Source organism: Pseudophryne corroboree, chromosome 5 (assembly GCF_028390025.1).
Source record: "Pseudophryne corroboree isolate aPseCor3 chromosome 5, aPseCor3.hap2, whole genome shotgun sequence".
Lineage (NCBI taxonomy): Eukaryota > Metazoa > Chordata > Amphibia > Anura > Myobatrachidae > Pseudophryne > Pseudophryne corroboree.
This window is the reverse complement of record NC_086448.1, coordinates 292,466,718-292,481,420: the sequence shown is the minus strand read 5'-3', so window position 1 is coordinate 292,481,420 and position 14,703 is coordinate 292,466,718.

Genomic DNA, 14,703 nt, shown 5'->3' with positions numbered 1-14,703 from the left:
TGGCCTGGACCTGGGAGCTCCAGGGAACAGGTGACATTGTTGTTTAACTTAGTGAGCGAGTCCCTTTCAGTACCATTCTGCCAGCTTCTTCCCAGCACTACTCCCATCCTGCCCCCACTGCTCCCATTCTGCCCTCCCCCCACGCTCCCCACCACTATTCCCATCCTGCCCCCCCACTTCACGACACTGCTCCACTCCTATTCTCCCTGCTCTGCACCACTACTTCCATCCTGCCCCCCATGCTTCGGACCACTACTCCCATCCTAACCCTCCCCCACACATCGCACCTCACCTCCCACTCTGCTCTGCACCACTACTCCAACCCTACATCCCCCCACCCCCCGCTCTACACCACTTCTCCTACCCTGCTCTGCATAACTACTCCTCCTATCCTGCCCCTTGCTCCACTCTCCTCCTATTCTCCCCTCTGCTATGCACTATTTCTCCTCCTCCTGTCCTTCCCCGCACTACTCCTCCTATCCTGACCCTTGCTCTGCACTACTCCTTCTCCTATCTTAACCCCTTGCTCTGCACTACTCCTCCTATCTTACCCCCTTGCTCTGCATTACTCCTTCTCCTATCTTACCCCCTTGCTCTGCATTACTCCTTCTCCTATCTTACCCCCTTGCTCTGCATTACTCCTTCTCCTATCTTACCCCCTTGCTCTGCATTACTCCTTCTCCTATCTTACCCCCTTGCTCTGCATTACTCCTTCTCCTATCTTACCCCCTTGCTCTGCATTACTCCTTCTCCTATCTTACCCCCTTGCTCTGCACTACTCCTTCTCCTATCTTACCCCCTTGCTCTGCACTACTCCTTCTCCTATCTTACCCCCTTGCTCTGCACTACTCCTTCTCCTATTTTACCCCCTTGCTCTGCATTACTCCTTGTCCTATCTTACCCCCTTGCTCTGCATTACTCCTACTCCTGTCTTACCCCTTGCTCTGCACTACTTCTATTTTGCCCCCATGCTCCACGCTACTCCTCCTATCCTGCCCCCCTACTCCACACTACTACTCCTATTCTGCCCCCTTGCTCCACACTACTCCTGAGTGGCACAGAGTGAAGGGTGGGATGCTGAGAGACACAGAGTGAAGGGGGGAGGCACAGAGAAAAGGGTGGGAGGCTCAGAGACAGAGTGAAGGGGAAGGATGATAGACAAAGTGAGAGGGATTGCGAGAGATATAGATGGGAGATGATGGCGTGGCTGAGAGATGATGCAGGGGGAGATGATGGTGTGGCTGAGAGACACAGGCGGAAGATGATAATGTGGGTGACAGATGCAGAGAGAAGGAGGTGACACAAGTCTGGTTGAACCTCTGTTGTATGATGATGACATTGGTTATATTCTTACACAAACAGGCATCTTCCGGACCATGTCATATCCCACATGAATAGTGAATACTGACTTTAGATGCTCTCTGCTCATGGAGTACATTTTTGCAGAGGTTCCCCATTGTGAGAAACCACCATATAGGTAAGGTGCATATGTAATAGAAAGGAATGCCAATAGGCGGTGCTGGACACGCCCAGTAGGTGGTGCTAGACACACCTCTCCGACGGTGCACCTCTAATAAAATGTGCTGCGCACGCCTATGGGTTAGACAAAACATAAACATATACACATGGTCAATGTCACAGTTTATTAAGCCACAAGAAGACTTAATTTCAAAGAGTGTGCTTGTACATCAACAATAAGTTCAAATATACCAACAAAACAGTACGTATTCAGTATCTTTTCAAGCACAGAAAATGTATTTCTACAACTCTCAAGGTGTCTATAGTAGTGATGAGCGGGTTCGGTTCCTCGGAATCCGAACACCCCCCCCCCGAACTTCACCCTTTTTACACGGGTCCGAGGCATACTCGGATTCTCCCGTATGGCTCGGTTAACCGAGCGTGCCCGAACGTCATCATCCCACTGTCGGATTCTCGCGAGATTTGGATTCTATATAGGGAGCCGCGCGTCGCCGCCATTTTTCACTCGTGCATTGGAAATGATAGTGAGAGGACGTGGCTGGCGTCCTCTCACTTTGTTTCAGGGGGCTGCAGTGCAAATATCTTTATTCTTGAGACCAGCAGTATTATAGGAGGAGTATAGTGCAGAGTTTTGCTGACCAGTGACCACCAGTATTATACGTTGTCTGCCTGAAAAACGCTCCATATCTGTGCTCAGTGTGCTGCATATATCTGTGCTCACACTGCTTTATTGTGGGGACTGGGGACCAGCAGTATTATATAGGAGTACAGTGCAGAGTTTTGCTGACCAGTGACCACCAGTATACCTTGTCTGCCTGCAAAACGCTCCATATCTGTGCTCAGTGTGCTGCATATATCTGTGCTCACACTGCTTTATTGTGGGGACTGGGGACCAGCAGTATTATATAGGAGGAGTACAGTGCAGAGTTTTGCTGACCTGTGACCACCAGTATTATACGTTCTCTGCCTGCAAAACGCTCCATATCTGTGCTCAGTGTGCTGCATATATCTGTGCTCACACTGCTTTATTGTGGGGACTGGGGACCAGCAGTATTATATAGGAGGAGTACAGTGCAGAGTTTTGCTGACCTGTGACCACCAGTATTATATGTTCTCTGCCTGCAAAACGCTCCATATCTGTGCTCAGTGTGCTGCATATATCTGTGCTCACACTGCTTTATTGTGGGGACTGGGGACCAGCAGTATTATATAGGAGGAGTACAGTGCAGAGTTTTGCTGACCAGTGACCACCAGTATTATACGTTTTCTGCCTGAAAAACGCTCCATATCTGTGCTGCATTGTAGTATATAGTAGGAGTACAGTGCATAATTTTGCTGACCACCAGTTTATAATATATAGGAGTACGGTACAGAAGGCCACTGCTCTACCTACCTCTGTGTCCTCAAGTATACTATCCATCCATACCTGTGGTGCATTTCAGTTTTGCACAGTTTGCGGACCATCAGTATATAATATATAGCAGTATGGTACAGTAGGCCACTGCTCTACCTACCTCTGTGTCGGCAAGTATACTATCCATCCATACCTGTGGTGCATTTCAGTTTTGCACAGTTTGCTGACCACCAGTATATAATATATAGCAGTACGGTACAGTAGGCCACTGCTCTACCTACCTCTGTGTCGTCAAGTATACTATCCATCCATACCTGTGGTGCATTTCAGTTTTGCACAGTTTGCTGACCACCAGTATATAATATATAGCAGTACGGTACAGTAGGCCACTGCTCTACCTACCTCTGTGTCGTCAAGTATACTATCCATCTATACCTGTGGTGCATTTCAGTTGTGCACAGTATATATAGTAGTAGGCCATTGCTATTGATACTGGCATATAATTCCACACATTAAAAAATGGAGAACAAAAATGTGGAGGGTAAAATAGGGAAAGATCAAGATCCACTTCCACCTCGTGCTGAAGCTGCTGCCACTAGTCATGGCCGAGACGATGAAATGCCATCAACGTCGTCTGCCAAGGCCGATGCCCAATGTCATAGTAGAGAGCATGTAAAATCCAAAACACAAAAGATCAGTAAAATGACCCAAAAATCAAAATTAAAAGCGTCTGAGGAGAAGCGTAAACTTGCCAATATGCCATTTACGACACGGAGTGGCAAGGAACGGCTGAGGCCCTGGCCTATGTTCATGGCTAGTGGTTCAGCTTCACATGAGGATGGAAGCACTCATCCTCTCGCTAGAAAAATGAAAAGACTTAAGCTGGCAAAAGCACAGCAAAGAACTGTGCGTTCTTCTAAATCACAAATCCCCAAGGAGAGTCCAATTGTGTCGGCTGCGATGCCCTACCTTCCCAACACTGGACGGGAAGAGGTGGCACCTTCCACCATTTGCACGCCCCCTGCAAGTGCTGGAAGGAGCACCCGCAGTCCAGTTCCTGATAGTCAAATTGAAGATGTCACTGTTGAAGTACACCAGGATGAGGATATGGGTGTTGCTGGCGCTGAGGAGGAAATTGACAAGGAGGATTCTGATGGTGAGGTGGTTTGTTTAAGTCAGGCACCCGGGGAGACACCTGTTGTCCATGGGACGAATATGGCCATTGACATGCCTTGTCAAATTACAAAAAAAAAATCACCTCTTCGGTGTGGAATTATTTTAACACAAATGCGGACAACAGGTGTCAAGCCGTGTGTTGCCTTTGTCAAGCTGTAATAAGTAGGGGTAAGGATGTTAACCACCTCGGAACATCCTCCCTTATACGTCACCTGCAGCGCATTCATCATAAGTCAGTGACAAGTTCAAAAACTTTGGATGACAGCGGAAGCAGTCCACTGACCACTAAATCCCTTCCTCTTGTAACCAAGGTCCTGCAAACCACACCACCAACTCCCTCAGTGTCAATTTCCTCCTTACACAGGAAAGCCAATAGTCCTGCAGGCCATGTCACTGGCAAGTCTGAGGAGTCCTCTCCTGCCTGGGATTCCTCCGATGCATCCTTGAGTGTAACGCCTACTGCTGCTGGCGCTGCTGTTGTTGCTGCTGGGAGTCGATCGTCATCCCAGAGGGGAAGTCGGAAGACCACTTGTACTACTTCCAGTAAGCAATTGACTGTCCAACATTCCTTTGCGAGGAAGATGAAATATCACAGCAGTCATCCAGCTGCAAAGCGGATAACTCAGGCCTTGGCAGCCTGGGCGGTGAGAAACGTGTTTCCGTTATCCACCGTTAATTCAGTGGCAACTAGAGACTTGATTGAGGTACTGTGTCCCCGGAACCAAATACCATCTAGGTTCCATTTCTCTAGGCAGGCGATACCGAAAATGTACACAGACCTCAGAAAAAGAGTCACCAGTGTCCTAAAAAATGCAGTTGTACCCAATGTCCACTTAACCACGGACATGTGGACAAGTGGAGCAGGGCAGACTCCGGACTATATGACTGTGACAGCCCACTGGGTAGATGTATTGCCTCCCGCAGCAAGAACAGCAGCAGCGGCACCAGTAGCAGCATCTCGCAAACGCCAACTCGTTCCTAAGCAGGCTACGCTTTGTATCACTGCTTTCCAGAAGAGGCACACAGATGACAACCTCTTACGGAAACTGAGGAACATCATCGCAGAATGGCTTACCCCAAATAGACTCTCCTGGGGATTTGTGACATCGGATAACGCCAGCAATATTGTGCGTGCATTACATCTGGGCAAATTCCAGCACGTCCCATGTTTTGCACATACATTGAATTTGGTGGTGCAGAATTATTTAAAAAACGACAGGGGCGTGCAAGAGATGCTGTCGGTGGCCCGAAGAATTGCGGGCCACTTTCGGCATTCAGCCATCGCCTGCCGAAGACTGGAGCACCAGCAAACAGTCCTGAACCTGCCCTGTCATCATCTGAAGCAAGAGGTGGTAACGAGGTGGAATTCAACCCTCTATATGCTTCAGAGGATGGAGGAGCAGCAAAAGGCAATTCAAGCCTATACATCTGCCTACAATATAGGCAAAGGAGGGGGAATGCATCTGACTCAAGCGCAGTGGAGAATGATTTCAACGTTGTGCAAGGTTCTGCAACCCTTTGTACTTGCCACACGTGAAGTCAGTTCAGACACTGCCAGCCTGAGTCAGGTCATTCCCCTCATCAGGCTTTTGCAGAAGAAGCTGGAGACATTGAAGAAGGAGCTAAAACAGAGCGAATACGCTAGGCATGTGGGACTTGTGGATGGAGCCCTTCATTCGCTTAACCAGGATTCACGGGTGGTCAATCTGTTGAAATCAGAGCACTACATTTTGGGCACCGTGCTCGATCCTAGATTTAAAACCTACGTTGTATCTCTCTTTCCGGCAGACACAAGTCTGCAGAGGTTCAAAGACCTGCTGGTGAGAAAATTGTCAAGTCAAGCGGAACGTGACCCGTCAACAGCTGCTCCTTCACATTCTCCCGCAACTGGGGGTGCGAGGAAAAGGCTAAGAATTCCGAGCCCACCCGCTGGCGGTGATGCAGGCAGTCTGGAGCGAGTGCTGACATCTGGTCCGGACTGAAGGACCTGCCAACGATTACCGACATGTCGTCTACTGTCACTGCATGTGATTCTCTCACCATTGAAAGAATGGTGGAGGATTATATGAGTGACCGCATCCAAGTAGGCACGTCAGACAGTCCGTACGTATACTGGCAGGAAAAAGAGGCAATTTGGAGGCCCTTGCAGAAAATGGCTTTATTTTCCTAAGTTTCCCCCCCTCCAGTGTGTACTCCGAAAGAGTGTTTAGTGCAGCCACTCACCTTGTCAGCAATCGGCGTACGAGGTTACTTCCAGAAAATGTGGAGAAGATGATGTTCATCAAAATTTTGCACTGGGAGCCAAATTGGCTAGAAACAGCCCTGGATAGACACTGTATATGGGAAGGAGTAAAGTGCACTTATCTATAGACTAGTGATGTGCACCGGACATTTTTTGGGTTTTGTGTTTTGGTTTTGGATTTAGACACGTTTTGGCAAAACCTCCCTGAATTTTTTTTGTCGGATTCGGGTGTGTTTTGGATTCGGGTGTTTTTTTCAAAAACCCTAAAAAACAGCTTAAATCATAGAATTTGGGGGTCATTTTGATCCCAAAGTATTATTAACCTCAATAACCATAATTTCCACTCATTTCCAGTCTATTCTGAACACCTCACACCTCACAATATTATTTTTAGTCCTAAAATTTGCACCGAGGTCGCTGGATGACTAAGCTCAGCGACCCAAGTGGCCGACACAAACACCTGGCCCATCTAGGAGTGGCACTGCAGTGTCACGCAGGATGGCCCTTCCAAAAAACACTCCCCAAACAGCACATGACGCAAAGAAAGAAAGAGGCGCAATGAGGTAGCTGTGTGAGTAAGCTAAGCGACCCTAGTGGCCGACACAAACACCTGGCCCATCTAGGAGTGGCACTGCAGTGTCACGCAGGATGGCCCTTCCAAAAAACACTCCCCAAACAGCACATGACGCAAAGAAAAATGAAAGAAAAAAGGAGGTGCAAGATGGAATTGTCCTTGGGCCCTCCCACCCACCCTTATGTTGTATAAACAGGACATGCACACTTTAACCAACCCATCATTTCAGTGACAGGGTCTGCCACACGACTGTGACTGAAATGACGGGTTGGTTTGGACCCCCACCAAAAAAGAAGCAATTAATCTCTCCTTGCACAAACTGGCTCTACAGAGGCAAGATGTCCACCTCATCATCATCCTCCGATTCATCACCGTGTACATCCCCCTCCTCACAGATTATCAATTCGTCCCCACTGGAATCCACCATCACAGCTCCCTGTGTACTTTGTGGAGGCAATTGCTGCTGGTGAATGTCTCCATGGAGGAATTGATAATTCATTTTAATGAACATCATTTTCTCCACATTTTCTGGAAGTACCTCGTACGCCGATTGCTGACAAGGTGAGCGGCGGCACTAAACACTCTTTCGGAGTACACACTTGTGGGAGGGCAACTTAGGTAGAATAAACCCAGTTTGTGCAAGGGCCTCCAAATTGCCTCTTTTTCCTGCCAGTATACGTACGGACTGTCTGACGTGCCTACTTGGATGCGGTCACTCATATAATCCTCCACCATTCTTTCAATGGGGAGAGAATCATATGCAGTGACAGTAGACGACATGTCAGTAATCGTTGGCAGGTCCTTCAGTCCGGACCAGATGTCAGCATCAGCAGTCGCTCCAGACTGCCCTGCATCACCGCCAGCGGGTGGGCTCGGAATTCGTAGCCTTTTCCTCGCACCCCCAGTTGCGGGAGAATGTGAAGGAGGAGATGTTGACAGGTCGCGTTCCGCTTGACTTGACAATTTTCTCACCAGCAGTTCTTTGAACCCCTGCAGACTTGTGTCTGCCGGAAAGAGAGATCCAAGGTAGGTTTTAAATCTAGGATCGAGCACGGTGGCCAAAATGTAGTGCTCTGATTTCAACAGATTGACCACCCGTGAATCCTTGTTAAGCGAATTAAGGGCTCCATCCACAAGTCCCACATGCCTAGCGTAATCGCTCTGTGTTAGCTCCTCCTTCAATGTCTCCAGCTTCTTCTGCAAAAGCCTGATGAGGGGAATGACCTGACTCAGGCTGGCAGTGTCTGAACTGACTTCACGTGTGGCAAGTTCAAAAGGTTGCAGAACCGGGGGGCGTGGCCACGGCAGCACAGGAGTAGGAAGCAGATCCCGGGAGCTCTCCTGGATTAAACATCCTCCTGTAATATCCTGGCCCCTTTGGTGTGCCTGAATACCCTGCTTTTCTTCCCTACGCTGCAGGGCACCGGCAGGCGATTTCCCCGCTCTCCCCGGGGTCTCTACGGACGAGGAGACACACTTCCGGATTTGCGGCCTATACCTCCTCCGGATCCCCGGCCTCAATTTTGGAGATTCCCGGCCGTGCTGTGCACGGGGCCTCAGAGACGGGCCGCTGTCGCTGCTGGACGCCGCGGGGCAGTGTGGGGACGACGGCTGGTCACCCTCCTATTTGTGGGCTGCAGATCGGAGCCCTGACCCTTCGGAACGTACCCAGCAAATCCTGTGTCACAACTGAGGGCCTGAGCTGACGGGAGGCAGCCTCAGTTGTAGGGGCTGAGATGTAACGGAACCTGGGAGGTTGTATCAGACCCCTAGACATGTAAGTAACATGTAGAATAACTGCCCGAAGGCGTGACCACGACAACCAGGATAAAAGTCAATGATGTTTATTATGACAAACTCCGTAACACAGCAGCAGTAAAGGAAACATAAAAGTCAGAGGATAAATACAATTCCTGGGTACTACAGGGTGGCAAGGGCCACAGGCACTGGTAGAGTGAGACAGTTCTTATAATCTTCTAGTTGGAAAGTTCTTACCAGACCTGACTGTAGCAATTGAGAGAACCCAGGATCGTACCAGCTGGTGTTCCAGGAAAGGCTGGGTTGCTGAAGATAAAACGGCTGCTGTGGATACTGGCTGGAACCAGACTGTTGTTGGTATGGAGTGGATACTGGCTGGAACCAGTTAAATAATAAACGAACTTGAGAGCGATGAAATAATAATGAAGTTTGGAGTTTAAGAGCGGTGAAATAATAATACCGGTGGAGAGTGGTAAACTGCAGAAAGGACACCGGCCCTTTAAGAGAAGCTGTACACTGCTGGAAGCTGGGCTGGAAGCAGGTGATTGTTGTAACTGGAAACAGGTGAGTCCAGAATGGATCGGAGAGTCAGGCTACACCACAGATGGAATGCTGGTGCGGGTCTCTATAGCAGAAGTCTGGAGACAGGAGCTGGAACCTGGAAGACAACCACAGGAGAGAGACAAACTGGAACTAGGTTAGACAACCAAAGCACTGACGCCTTCCTTGCTCAGGCACAGCTTACTTATACCTGCAGCAAGGAAGGGGTTGGCTAGGCAATTATGCAAATCAACAATACAGACAGCAGATTGGTGGAAATGCTCAGATGATAAAATCCAAGATGGCTGCGCCCATGCAGACACTTGGAGGGAAGTTTGGTTTGTAATCCATGTGAGAATTGAAACAGTAATGGCGACGCCGGCCACAGGAGACGCCAGACTGACAAGCGCACATTTAACCACGCGGGCACAGCGGAGGCCGCGGCTGATGAAATCACCACTCTGACATTCTGCATGTGGAAACTCAGGAACAGCGGGATCCGGTCCTGGAACGCTGAGCCAGCCTTAGGAGGCATCTGAAGGGTAAGTAATGGCGTCCAGATACCCGGATCGTGACAGCACCCCCCCCTTTAGGAGTGGCCCCAGGACATTTCTTAGGCTTTAAAGGAAACTTTGCGTGGAAATTTCGGACCAAGGCAGGAGCATGGACGTCTGAGGCATTGGTCCAAGAGCGTTCTTCAGGACCATAGCCCTTCCAGTCAATGAGGTATTGTAACTGACCGTAACGGAAACGTGAGTCCAAAATCTTGGCCACCTCGTACTCGACTCCCCGTTGAGTCTGAACTTTGGGAGCTGGAGGAAGTGCGGAATGAAACCGATTCAGGATCAGCGGTTTCAACAAAGAAACATGAAATGTCCTGGGTATTTTCAAGAAGGATGGTAACTGTAACCTGTAGGCAACAGGATTGATGACTTGTTCAATCTTGAAGGGTCCGATGTAGCGAGGTGCAAATTTCATGCTGGGAACTCTCAACCTCAAATTCTTCGTGGACAGCCACACACGATCACCCACCTTGAGAGCAGGAACCGCTCTACGCTTTCTATCGGCAAACTTCTTATACCTGAATGAGGCTTTAAGCAGGGCTGCGCGGACGTTCCTCCAGTTATTTGAAAACTGACGCAAGGTGACATCCACTGCTGGAACAGAAGTTGCGGGAAGCGGTTGGAATTCTGGGACTTTAGGGTGGAATCCATAATTAATGAAGAATGGTGTAGAAGAAGATGAGGAATGGTATTGATTGTTGTGGCTGAACTTGGCCCAAGGAAGGAGTTGAACCCAGTCATCTTGAGAGGAAGACACATATATACGGAGGAAGGCCTCCAAGTCCTGATTCACCCTCTCGGTTTGACCATTGGTCTGAGGATGGTAAGCCGTGGAAAACTTTAACTTGACTTGGAGGGCTTGACACAAACTTCGCCAAAATTTGGCTACAAATTGTACTCCACGATCCGAGATGATCTCTTCAGGAAGACCGTGAAGTCGGAAGATCTCTTGTATAAACACTTGAGCCAACTTGGAAGCTGACGGAAGACCGGTGAGAGGGATGAAATGTGCCATCTTGGTGAACCGGTCAACTACCACCCAGATGGTATTAAACTTGTTGCAGATAGGTAGATCGAAAACAAAGTCCATCGACAAATGGGTCCAAGGTCGACGGGGAACAGATAATGGAACCAGTTGCCCCGCAGGCGACTGGCGGGAGACTTTGTGTTGGGCACACTTTGGGCAGGAGGCAATAAATTCCATAACGTCCTTCTTCAGAGTTGGCCACCAGTAGGACCTAGAAATAAATTCAAGGGTTTTCTGAATGCCTGTATGTCCAGCAAAACGGGAAGCATGGGCCCAATGCATGAGCTTCTTCCTTAGAACTGGCTTAACAAAACTTTTCCCTGGTGGAGGCGTAGAGTCCATCCCTACCGTGGAGAATGCCAACGGATTAATAATAGGATGCTTGTCTGCAGACTCGGACTCATTTTCTTGCTCCCATGAGCGGGAAAGGGCATCGGCCTTACGATTCTGAGAACCCGGACAGAACTGGAGTTTAAAGTCAAACCTAGAGAAGAAAAGTGCCCATCTGGCCTGACGAGGATTCAGACATTGTGCGCCTTTGAGATATAAAAGATTTTTGTGGTCGGTAAGAATGGTGATTGAGTGGGAAGCTCCCTCCAACAGGTATCTCCACTCCTCCAGAGCGAGCTTGATGGCTAGCAACTCCTGATCGCCAATGGCATAGTTGCGCTCAGCTGGGGAGAACTTCCGAGAGAAGAAACTGCAAGGATGTAGATGTCCATCTTTGGCCCTCTGGGATAACACTGCTCCTACTCCAACGGAGGAGGCATCTACCTCTAAGATAAAAGGAGAGTCGGTGTCGGGCTGTTTCAGAACTGGTGCAGAGATGAACCGTTGCTTCAGAAGGTGAAAGGCCTGTGTAGCTTCCTCGGACCACTTGGACGGATTAGCACCTTTCTTGGTTAATGCAGTGATAGGCGCCACAATGGTGGAAAAGTCTCGTATAAATTTTCTATAATAATTGGCGAACCCTAAGAACCTCTGGACCCCTTTGAGGCTTAAGGGTATAGGCCAATTCTGGATTGCTTGGAGTTTCTCAGGATCCATCTCTAGTCCGGAACCGGACACAATGTAACCTAGAAACGGAATGGTTTTAACTTCAAACACACACTTCTCCAATTTACAATAGAGGTGATTGACACGGAGACGGGAAAGAACCTCTTTTACCCAGAAACGATGATCTTCGAGATTATTAGCAAAGATGAGGATGTCGTCTAGATAAACCACGACATGGCGGTACAAGATGTCCCTGAAAATCTCATTCACGAAGTGCTGGAAGACTGCTGGAGCATTGCTCAATCCGAAGGGCATGACGAGGTACTCATAATGTCCGTCACGGGTGTTAAAGGCGGTCTTCCACTCGTCACCCTCACGGATTCGGATGAGATTGTAGGCACCCCTCAAGTCCAGCTTTGTGAAAATAGTTGCACCACTAACTCTATCAAAGAGCTCGGTAATCAGGGGTAAAGGGTATCGGTTCTTGACGGTCATGTCGTTCAGACCTCTGTAGTCGATGCACGGACGCAGACCACCGTCTTTCTTCTTAACGAAGAAGAAGCCTGCGCCGGCTGGAGAAGAAGATGGTCGGATGAAACCCTTCGCCAGGTTCTCTTTGATGTACTCTTCCATGGAGTGTGTCTCAGGCAGAGACAACGGATAAGTTCGGCCTCGCGGTGGAACCTTCCCTGGAATGAGGTCAATTGGGCAGTCCCATTCTCTATGAGGAGGAAGGATATCAGCAGAGGCTTTACTGAACACGTCCGTGAAGTCTTGATATGGAGGAGGCGGAACATCAGATGACCTGGGGAAGGAAGAACAAACAGGAAGAACTTTGGCTAAACAAGTCTCAGCACAGGAGGGACCCCATGCCAGTATTTGCGTAGTCGTCCAGTCAATTGATGGGTTGTGGAGATGGAGCCATGGAAGGCCTAAAACCACTGGATGTGTGGCTCTTGGAATCACTAAAAAAGAAATATACTCAGAATGAAGAACTCCCACTCTCAGACGAACTGGAAGAGTCCTTAAGGAAATGACTGCGTCAAAAATCTTGCTGCCATCCACGGCAGTCAAAGAGATGGACGAGGACAGTCTCTCGGTGGGTAGGGACCACCGTTTAACATAAGCTTCGGTTATGAAATTCCCAGCTGCTCCGGAATCAAGGAGGGCAATGACGTTCCTGTAACGTTGAGCAATTTGGAGCGACACTGGGAGGTTACAGTCATGAGGAGATGGAGAGGAGATCATTACTCCTAGCCGGCCCTCTCCTTGGCGAGCTAGGATCTGGAGTTTCCCGGACGTTCGGGACAGGCATTGATAGTGTGCGACGGAGCTGCACAGTAGAGACAGAGAGACTCAGAGAGACGTCTTCGGCGCTCAGCGGGAGATAGACGAGAACGACTAATTTGCATAGGCTCATCCTTGGATGGAGATGGTTGACGAGGAGGAGGAGCAGAAGATTTAGGAGTAGATGATCTTCCTCGCTCAGTTGCTCTCTCTCTGAAACGTAGATCAACCTTCGTGCAAAGAGAAATTAGCTCATCCAACTTAGAGGGCAAGTCTCTGGTAGCTAACTCATCCTTGATGCGTTCTGATAAGCCATGCCAGAATGCAGCATACAGGGCCTCGTCGTTCCATGCCAGTTCGGATGCTAGGACTTTAAACTGTATAAGATACTGTCCCACAGTACGTGTTCCCTGGCGTAAACGGAGAATCTCAGATGAAGCAGATGTTATCCGGCCTGGCTCGTCGAAGATGCGCCTGAATGTAGCTACAAAGTCAGTATAGGAGGATAGCAGGGGATCGGACTTCTCCCATAAAGGTGATGCCCAGTCAAGGGCTGAGCCACTGAGAAGGGAGATGATATAGGCAATTTTGGTACGGTCACTGAAGAAATTGCCAGGTAGAAGCTCAAAGTGGATTTCACATTGATTGAGAAATCCCCTGCAGAACCTTGGAGGTCCATCAAATTTTGCTGGCGTTGGAAGATGAAGATGTGGACTGGAAATGGGTAAGGTGGGTGGGGTTACAGCTGGTGTCACTGTAGTGGACGCACCGGACGTGCCAGGTCCACGGAGGGTCGTTTGAATCCCATCCAGCCGTGTAGAGAGATCCTGGAGACAGCGGATGATGTGGCCCTGTGCAGCCTCCTGATGTTCAAGTCGGGCTGCCAGTTCTTGCATTGGCCTGGCCGCTTGATCCTGGTCTCCGGCTGGATTCATTAGGTCAGTGCTTACTGTCACAACTGAGGGCCTGAGCTGACGGGAGGCAACCTCAGTTGTAGGGGCTGAGATGTAACGGAACCTGGGAGGTTGTATCAGACCCCTAGACATGTAAGTAACATGTAGAATAACTGCCCGAAGGCGTGACCACGACAACCAGGATAAAAGTCAATGATGTTTATTATGACAAACTCCGTAACACAGCAGCAGTAAAGGAAACATAAAAGTCAACAGAGGATAAATACAATTCCTGGGTACTACAGGGTGGCAAGGGCCACAGGCACTGGTAGAGTGAGACAGTTCTTATAATCTTCTAGTTGGAAAGTTCTTACCAGACCTGACTGTAGCAATGGATAGAACCCAGGATCGTACCAGCTGGTGTTCCAGGAAAGGCTGGGTTGCTGAAGATAAAACGGCTGCTGTGGATACTGGCTGGAACCAGACTGTTGTTGGTACGGAGTGGATACTGGCTGGAACCAGTTAAATAATAAACGAACTTGAGAGCGATGAAATAATAATGAAGTTTGGAGTTTAAGAGCGGTGAAATAATAATACCGGTGGAGAGTGGTAAACTGCAGAAAGGACACCGGCCCTTTAAGAGAAGCTGTACACTGCTGGAAGCTGGGCTGGAAGCAGGTGATTGATGAAGTTTGGAGTTTGAGAGCGGTGAAATAATAATACCGGTGGAGAGTGGTAAACTGCAGAAAGGACACCGGCCCTTTAAGAGAAGCTGTACACTGCTGGAAGATGGGCTGGAAGCAGGTGATTGTTG